Below are 9,018 nucleotides of genomic sequence, written 5' to 3'. Positions count from 1 at the left end.
ATGCAATATCAAAGATGCATGAGCCTCGAAATATTCATGAGTTAAAAAAGTCTCCAAGGAGAGTTAGCCTACTTTAGGATATTCATCTCAAATCTAGTGGGGAGATGTCAACCATTCGGTCACCTCATGAAGAAAGGTGCTCCTTTTAATTGGGACCAAACATGTAGCGATGCCTTTAAAAGTATCAAATAATATCTAGCGAAACCTCCAGTTTTGGCAGCCCCTATACCTAGAAAACCATTGATACTCTATGTTGCAGCATAAGAAATTTCCGTATGAGCCATGTTAGCTCAAGAGAATAATGAAGGCAAAGAAATGCTCTTTATTACTTAAGTAGAACAATGACACTGAATGAGCTAAATCATTTGCCAATTGAAAATTTATGATTGGCACTTGTCTTCTCAATTCAAAAGATGAAGTATTAATTTCAAGCTCATGTTGTCCTCCTTATTTCTAGAGAAAATCTCATCGAGTTTGTTATGTCAAAACCGGTACTTAGTGACCGACTAGCGAGAAGGTACCTCCAATTCCAACAATTTGAGATTGTGTACATCCCTCAAAAAATTGTGAAGGGACAAGCATTAGCGGATTTCTTGGCAGACCATACGATACCTGACGATTGGGAGTTAACTGATGAGCTTCCTGATGAAGATGCAATGTCCACTGAAATTCAACCTCCTTGGAGAATGAACGTTGGTGGGGCTGCACATCGTGGTGGAGGTGGCACTAGCGTAGTGTTCATCACTTTTCAAGAAGAGATTATACCATTCTCCTAATGTTGCTCTAATAATGTCATTGAGTACCAATCTTTGATACTTGGACTTGAGATGGCTGTCGACATGAAGCAATTATACTTACAAGTCTTTGGTGACTCTCAGTTGGTGATCAACCAACTCTTGGGAAGTTATGAGGTGAAAAAATCTTAATCGCGTCCTTATCATTATTATGCTCAAAAGTTGATAAGATGGCTTGGATATGTAACCCTTCAACATGTGCATAGAACAGAAAATGAGTTGATGCATTGGCTGCCCTAGCTTCAACGCATACCCATCCTGATCAAACACAAATTACTATTTGTCAAAAATGGATAGTACCACCGCTAAATGAGGAATAATGTATAGAAAATGAATTTGACCATCTCGTTGCCCTTTCTGACGCCACGGAGGAAGATTGGAGACAACCCATTATTGACTGCATGTGTTATCGGATACTTCCAGAAAATGCAAAGAGAAGGATTGACATTCGTCGTCGTGCACCTCGTTTCCTTTACTACAAGGACACATTATATAGAATATCATTTGAGGGTGTGCTATTATGATGTTTCGGAGACAAAGAAGCAATTCAAGTTCTACAAGAATCACACTCAAGAGTGTGTGGATCACATCAATCTAGACTAAAACTCCACTTTCACATAAAGATGATGCTATATAATTGGCCAACCATGGTTAAGGATTGCTTAGATTATGTTCGGAAGTGTGATGCTTGTTTATTTCATGCTAATTTCATACATCAGCCACCCGAAGTATTTCACCTTACTATCGCGTCTTGGTCATTTGACTCTTGGGGATTGGATGTTGTGGGACCACTACCAAAATCTTCTGGTGGACACTTGTACATCTTGGCTGCAACTGATTACTTCTCAAAATGGGCTGAAGTTGTCACTCTTAAAGAAATGGATAAAGAGAATATTGTAAATTTAATCCGAATGAATATTATCTATCGCTTTGGCATCCCGCGCTATATGATAACAGACAATGGCAAGCCATTTGATAACAAGTTAATGAATAAACTTTGTGACCTCTTTGGCTTCAAGTAGCATAAATTTTCTATATATTATGTTGCCGCCAAATGGTCTTGCTGAAGCATTCTTTAAGACTCTATATAACCTGCTCAAGAAAGTTATCTCCAAGTCCAAATGGGATTGGCATGAAAGAATAGAAGAAGATTTGTGGGCATATAGGACAACATATCGCTCTCCAACTCAAGCAACACCATATCCACTTGCTTTTGGAGTTGAAGCAGTCCTGCCACTCAAGCGTCAAATACATTCCTTAAGAATTTCTATTAAATAAGGGCTCACTGAAGAAGAAAAATCTCGACTGCATCTTGCTGAGTTAGAAGCACTTGATGAAAAGAGGATAGCAGCCCGTTAAAACATTGAATATTATCAGACTCGCGGTAATCAGACCCATAATTACTTCGCACAAGTCTGGGGGCAAGTTTACCTCAAAGTGAGGATGGGCCTTATGTTGTACAAGAAGCATATTCACATGGTGCTTACAAGCTGGTTGATGCAGATGGTGTAAGGATCGGTCCTATTAGTGCAAAATTCCTAAAGAGGTACTACCCTTGAAGTAAGATGATGCTTTTTAACGTACGAGCCTAAAATACATGTCACTCCTGGACCACAAGAGTATAAATTGTGTACGGCACAATAATAAAAAAAACATAAAAAAATTCACTCAATCCCCCAAAACTACGTTGTGACTTGATCCTCTTTATTGAGGTACGTAGGCGCTTAGAACCATATTCTAAATTCAGTTGCATCAATGTCAAAAAATCAAATGTTCCCACTTGATTTGTCATAAGAAAGTCAAAGCGATATGTATTTTATTTTATCTTCTGTCTCATCAAACTTTAGACTTGTACGAAGTAAAGATGGGCGAATGGAGGGGGCAAACCCTATGAAATATGAGCTTCTTTGATAGTAGACTTGAAGTATTTATATTAATATAAGTATGCAAGTCGAATTCTTCAAATCCTTCAAGTATACAAGTTGAAATCTTCAAAATTTATATAATAATGAGATAAGTCCTACAAGTTTGCATCAACAAAGTTGCAAGTCAATGTCTTCGAATTCTATGAATTTATAAGTTAAGGTCCTAAAACTTGTTATGAGTTGAAGCATCAACTTCCATAAAATTCATAGTCAAGTTTGAATTTGCAACTTAAAAAAATATGGAACTTGCACTATATTCATTCTTATTGGCATGAAAAATATGGAATGACTTTGAATTACTAAAAGCTTGCAATCAACAATTAAAGACCAAATTCAAATCGAAGAATGCAATAAATAATGCATGATATGAAGAAGAAAAAAAGGGAAGAGTTTCATTACTATAAAATTGTCTAAAACATCAATCAAATGCTAAAGAAAGTAAAAAAAACAAGGGAAAGACAATAAAAAGCCTAATCTAAGCGCAACTTGTAGTTGGTCAAATCTTGACGACTAGCCTCCAAGCACTCTCTTTTGTGTTCCATATGAATTGAATCTTCATGCTTTAATAAACTCATATTTTCATACGAGCATATCTCATCTTGTGTAGCTAAAATCTTGGCTTGAATCTCCTCGACGTTCTTCTTAACAGCTTCAAGTCCCTCTCGCTCTCCTTGTAAAGTTGCTAGTTTTCACTTAACCTTCTTTAGCGATTTCTTGTTAGAAGAAACATGTTTTGCCTTCTTATCCTCCTCTACTTTGAATAATTCAAGACGCTCTTTGGCATTAGAAAGCAGCTCCATCTTCTTATCTTCATGCGCCTTGTCAACAAAATTAGCGTGTTCTTGATCATAAGAAGTAGCATGATCAAAAAGAGAATCTACCAAGATCTTCAATGGTGAAAGATCTAATAAATTCATCTTACCCATCTCCTTCAAAATCTCACAAATATCATATTTGTAAGATGAAATATTGTTTAGAGAAGTTCTAGAAAGTTTTCTACAGATCTCTTCCCAAAGACCAAGATGTACTTTCTTTTGTGATTGAACACAACACCTTTTACTTCGAAGACAGACATAGCACCATTAATCTTTGAAAGAACTCGGGAAAGCTCATTTGAGTTAGGGCTAAACCATTTTAAAGTTTGGCCACAAGAAGTAGATGGTGACCTTTGCTCTTTCTCCGTATTTGAAATCGAATTTGCCTTAGGTCTTGATATTGCAGTAGACTCTTGGCTAATTTGTAGCCTTTCACGTGGTGATCCTAGTAGATGTCTGGTAGCGTTATGTTAACCTACAAAAAAGAGCGGGTTAGCAAGGTCATTTTATTCCAAAAAAAAAACAAAAAAATAGAAAGGAAAGAAAACCTTTTTACTCTGAATTGTCAATGATCTAGAAGGACTATCGACACTTGGGACCTCTACAACTTTAGACCCAGATGGTTCAACCCTTTGCCTCTACCAACATCGATCCTTGCTAGTTTTGCTAGTTTCTTGAAGGGACCGTTTACTAGAGATTTCTCTTCATCAGTAGAATTATGAACTACTTCTTCTTAGATGCCTTAGAGAAGTAAATCTTCTTACTTTAATGTTGGGAGCAAGTGGTGTCTTGACTTTAGAAAGTTTCTTCTCGATATCTTGACTTTTGTCTTCTAAAAGGGTAACAAATTCTGACCCAGCTTTTTCCACCATAACATCCAAATTATCCTCTCAAGAAACATTACATAGGATCACTCCAACCAAGATGAATATTGGGTGGTATAAAGCTTCTTTGCGTAAGTTACCACAGGAGGAAATGTCGCTTTAGACATAGTCACGTGATACGCAAATGCGCCAATATCTAAGGCCTTCATCAAGCGACTCAGCCGAATATCATTTTCTAATTAGCCAGTATTATCTTGATACAAACAAATTAGCAACTAAATCAGTGCGGACTATAAAACCATAAACATAGTGAATGGGAAAACAAACTCTTACATGGTCTATCTGTGAAGAATTTGAAATTTTATTTAAGCCATGATATATGCTTGCTAAGACCGGAACCGCAAAGCTAAACCTTTTAGACTCGTCATTAAGCTTTCTATCTTGAATGTCTCTGAATGAAATTCCCTTTTTCAGACGGAAGTACCCATAACCAACATGACAAAAAAGTCGTCAAATAAGTCTCATATTTTGGTGTTTCGCTCCAAGCTTAGAAAATACCATCTCTTGAGTACTTGACCATGTGTTTATCTGAGTAGGTGTCTCACCTGTAGGATTATGAGTAGACGACAAACATCAAGATTTCTTCTCTTTCCTCGAGGGAGCTAGCTCATAGTTGAGATCTTTCTTGCACAAAACTGTATCCATTCATTAAAAGAGACTCCCATATTACCATGATTTTCCTCTTTAAGATGATGAAAGGCAGCAAATATACACTCACAAGTTCGAGGGAGAAATCTTTCCCTCTTGTCATTAAATCCTTTAAGTTCCGTTGATTTTTGTATCACTTTTTCGTAAGGGAATCCGTTAATTGGCAAGACACCAAGAATATGCAAGTCCCAAAGAGATATGAATGTTTCCCCAGCACATATAAGTAATGTATTTGTTTGAGGGCACCAAGCCTCGCAAAAGGCTTGTATAATGTTGGAGTTCTGATCATAAGTAAAAAGAGAAGCAAATACAGCATCACAAATACAAGCACTGTTTAGAGTTTGCACATTTTTTCTTAAGACATCTTCAGTCCATTCCCAGTATACCGGAGTGCAGCGATATTCACCTTCAAGCACAATGTTGTCTCCCCAACGTAGTTCTTCTTGAATCATGCGGCGACCTAAATTTGAAAGAGTGCTCGCAATGTTTGTACGATGAGGAATTGGTTTCTCAAGATACAACACTTTAGAGGCTTTATTATATTTATAATCATATTAGGATGTCCAACTTCTCATATAAAGTGTGCATCTCAATTGTTGTCATGGGTCAACATAACGACCAACAAAAGATTCCTGGACCAAAAAACTTAGTCTCCACCATACCACCCTCTTCTCCAACGATGAGATATTCGAATTTAGAAGATGGACAAGCATAATCCTTGAAGAAAACCATTGTTCAAACTGCAAAAAAGAAAAAAAATAAATGTTAATGTTAATGTTTATTTATACTAATGCACGAAAAAGATAAAATTCGAAGAAAAAAACGGATATTTAAGAAGGGGCGAATAATTTAAGCATTCGGAACCTTGTAACACCTTGAGAGTATTATTTTTTGAAGGCGAGAACATTACACGGTATTCTAGTAAAGCCTCAAGTTGTTTAAGCATTCGGGACCTTGTACACCTTGAAAGTATTTTTTTCAAGGCGGAAACTTTACACAGTATTATATTATCTCAAGTTGGTTAAGCATTCGGGACCTTGTACCACCTTGAGAGTATTATTTTTTCAAGGCGGGAAAGCTACATGGTATTCTAGTAAAGCCTCAAGTTGGTTAAGCATTCGGGACCTAGTAACACCTTGAGAGTGTTACTTTTTTCAAGGCGGGAACATTACACGGTATTCTAGTAAAGCCTCAAGTTGGTCAAGCATTTGGGACCTTGTAAGACCTTGAGAGTATTTTTTTTTCAAGGAGGGAACGTTGCATGGTGTTCTAGTAAAGTCTCAAGTTGATTAAGTATTCGGGACTTTGTAACGTCTTGAGAATAGTATTTTTTTCACGGCGGGGACGTTAAACACATTTTTTTCACATCTCAAGATCAAACTCTCTATGTTGTGATAAATCTCTCCATTGTTTATCCTCCGCAAAATATAAATATTACTTATATTTATCTTTGAAAAAAAAAAGATTAAAGTAGAAAAAAAAAGAAATACAAACATTGATACCGGTTCGTGGAAACTCCGATCGTCTGAAAGTAATTGTTGATGTTAAGAGTAAATAAAAAAATATTTAGAGCAAGCCTCCTTTCATAGAAGATAATAGGAGGCTGTGAAGAAATTCTTTCCTATCTTAACTACAATTCTTCTTTAGTTAGGATCTTAGAAAGGAAAATTTTATTATTATTTTTTTTTGTCCTCCCATCTTAATCAACTTCAAATACGCTTTGGTAAGAATTAAAAAAAAACGAGTAGAAGTCCAATTGAAAAGTGGCACTGGCCACGTGAGTTAAAAGACTCAAAGTGGAGTCCTCTTAATTACTCTCTCTCTCTCTCTCTCTCTCTCACACACACACACACACACACACACACACACATATATCATGTATAGAGCTGTCAATATGGGCTAGCCACCCCATCGGGGCTAATCTATACAGGCTTTGATATTTTATGGGTCAGGTCGGGCTAGCCCATTTTTGGTGTGACCATTGGTCAAGCCAGCCCACAAGTATGTGGGCTACAGACTTGCCGGGCCACTCCACTTTTAAAAAAATTATTTTTTTATAATTATTAAATTAAATTATAAATTATAATTTAAAAATATTATCATAAATAATGACAAAATAATATTACATTATGTTAGGCCTCATTCGTTTGCACTTAATGGGGTTTGAATCTTAATCATTCATATTTGGCTCATTAAGTGTATTTGTTTTTAAGAACTGGATCTTAATTATTTAGATTCAGTTCATTAAATTCGTTTATTTTATTTTCTTATAAGCCTCTTAATGGGTCTGGATATATCTGACCGAATCAGATCTGTAACACACCCTTAATACTATTCAGACTAAAAAATAAGACTCCTATCTTAGTTCGACTAAATCACAACAACTCATAAAAGTTGTTTCTTATTTAATTAATATTAATTACATTCTTGCCATTATAATTTTCTTTATTCATATTAACTTAGTATACATCTTTTACTTTCGTAAATTAATCAATATATTTGAACTGATGAGCACTCCCATGAAATAATATTTAGCACGATTTCAAAAATTAAGAAAGTATTAGTTATTTGATCGATAACAATAATAAATTTCTATAATAATATAAATTAAAATATTTTCCTAAACTATATATTTACTATTCTATATAAACTATTTTAAATTGCATTATGTTATATTCTCAAAGTATTTGAGTGCAAAAAATAGGCATATTTATGATGTAACTTGACGTTAAGTTCTTAAAAGATAAATCATATTACCTTGTTACGGTAAAAATGTTCAAAATATTATTTTATATGAAAAAAAATTACTTTACTAACAAGGTTTTATAATATTTTATTGATATAACGTTTAATTTCATATGTGCATTCAGATATTGAAAATAAACCGTCCCAATAATTTAGTGTTCAGATTCAGAGACAATATTTTCATATTCAGATGCTTATTAAGATTTACACATCTAGATCTTAATGCACATCTTAATATTTAAATATGTATTCAAATTCAGACGTTTTAGTCTTAATGGAAACAATTGAGACGTTAATGTCACTACTTGTTAATCAAATTTACAAATAAAATTATCTTTATAATATTTAGGGAAAATGCACAAGTACCCACTAGACTATGACCCGAATCCCAAAGACAGACCTTACTAAGGTCGTATTACTCCCTTGAACTTAATTTTATTGTAATTTTGTGTACCTCTTTGGCTTACGTGGCATTCAAATATCTCCGACGCGCCTCAATTGCGTGGAGTCACATAGAGTGTCACATAAGACAAAAGGTGTATAAAATTATAAATAATAAAAGTTCAGGGGGTAATAGGACCTTAGTTTAGTTAAGGTGTGTCTCTGGGATTTTGGTAATAGTGTAGGGGGTACTTGTGCATTTTCCTTAATATTTATTAAGTTATTTATCAACTAAAAGTATATAAATATCTAAATAAAAATATTAACCTAATTGTTTTGATTTTAGACTCTCTTTATTTTTAAATTTTAATATTATATTATATTTGAATTAATTTTTATTGGCCCACGGGCCGGCCCTACCGATATTTCTCAAGCCCCCCAAATGAGCAGGCTTATTCAGGCCGGACTAAAAAGTCTTTTCTTAAATGGGCTCTAAAAATCTTAGCCCAGCCCTATTAAATCACGAGTTAGGCCAGGCCGGCTGTAACGACCTGTTTAGTCGTTTTGAGCTGCAGATTTTATTTCTGGAAAAACTGGCTGAGACGACGGAACCCATGACGGACCGTCATGGGCACGATGGACCGTCGAGGGAGTCTCGTTCCAAAACACTTAGAATTCTGAAATTTGGGTACTGAAATCGACTCTCTGAACTTCGTAACGGAATGGCAGGACGGACCGTCGTGGGCACGACGGACCGTCACACATTTTCCACAGGAATTGAGTCTCTGAACTCTGTGACGGAGCAGCAGGACGGACCGTCGCAGGC

At 35.5% G+C, this 9,018-nt stretch overlaps 1 pseudogene; it reads right to left on the bottom strand.

Annotated features, from left to right (window-relative positions):
- Positions 1-3,408: 3,408 nt before the first annotated feature.
- LOC114076862 lies at positions 3,409-4,525 on the bottom strand (annotated as a pseudogene).
- Positions 4,526-9,018: the final 4,493 nt, after the last annotated feature.

This window comes from Solanum pennellii, chromosome 4 (genome assembly GCF_001406875.1).
Source record: "Solanum pennellii chromosome 4, SPENNV200".
NCBI lineage: Eukaryota > Viridiplantae > Streptophyta > Magnoliopsida > Solanales > Solanaceae > Solanum > Solanum pennellii.
The sequence above is the reverse complement of the archived record's forward strand: the minus strand, read 5'-3'. Positions and strand labels throughout refer to the sequence as shown.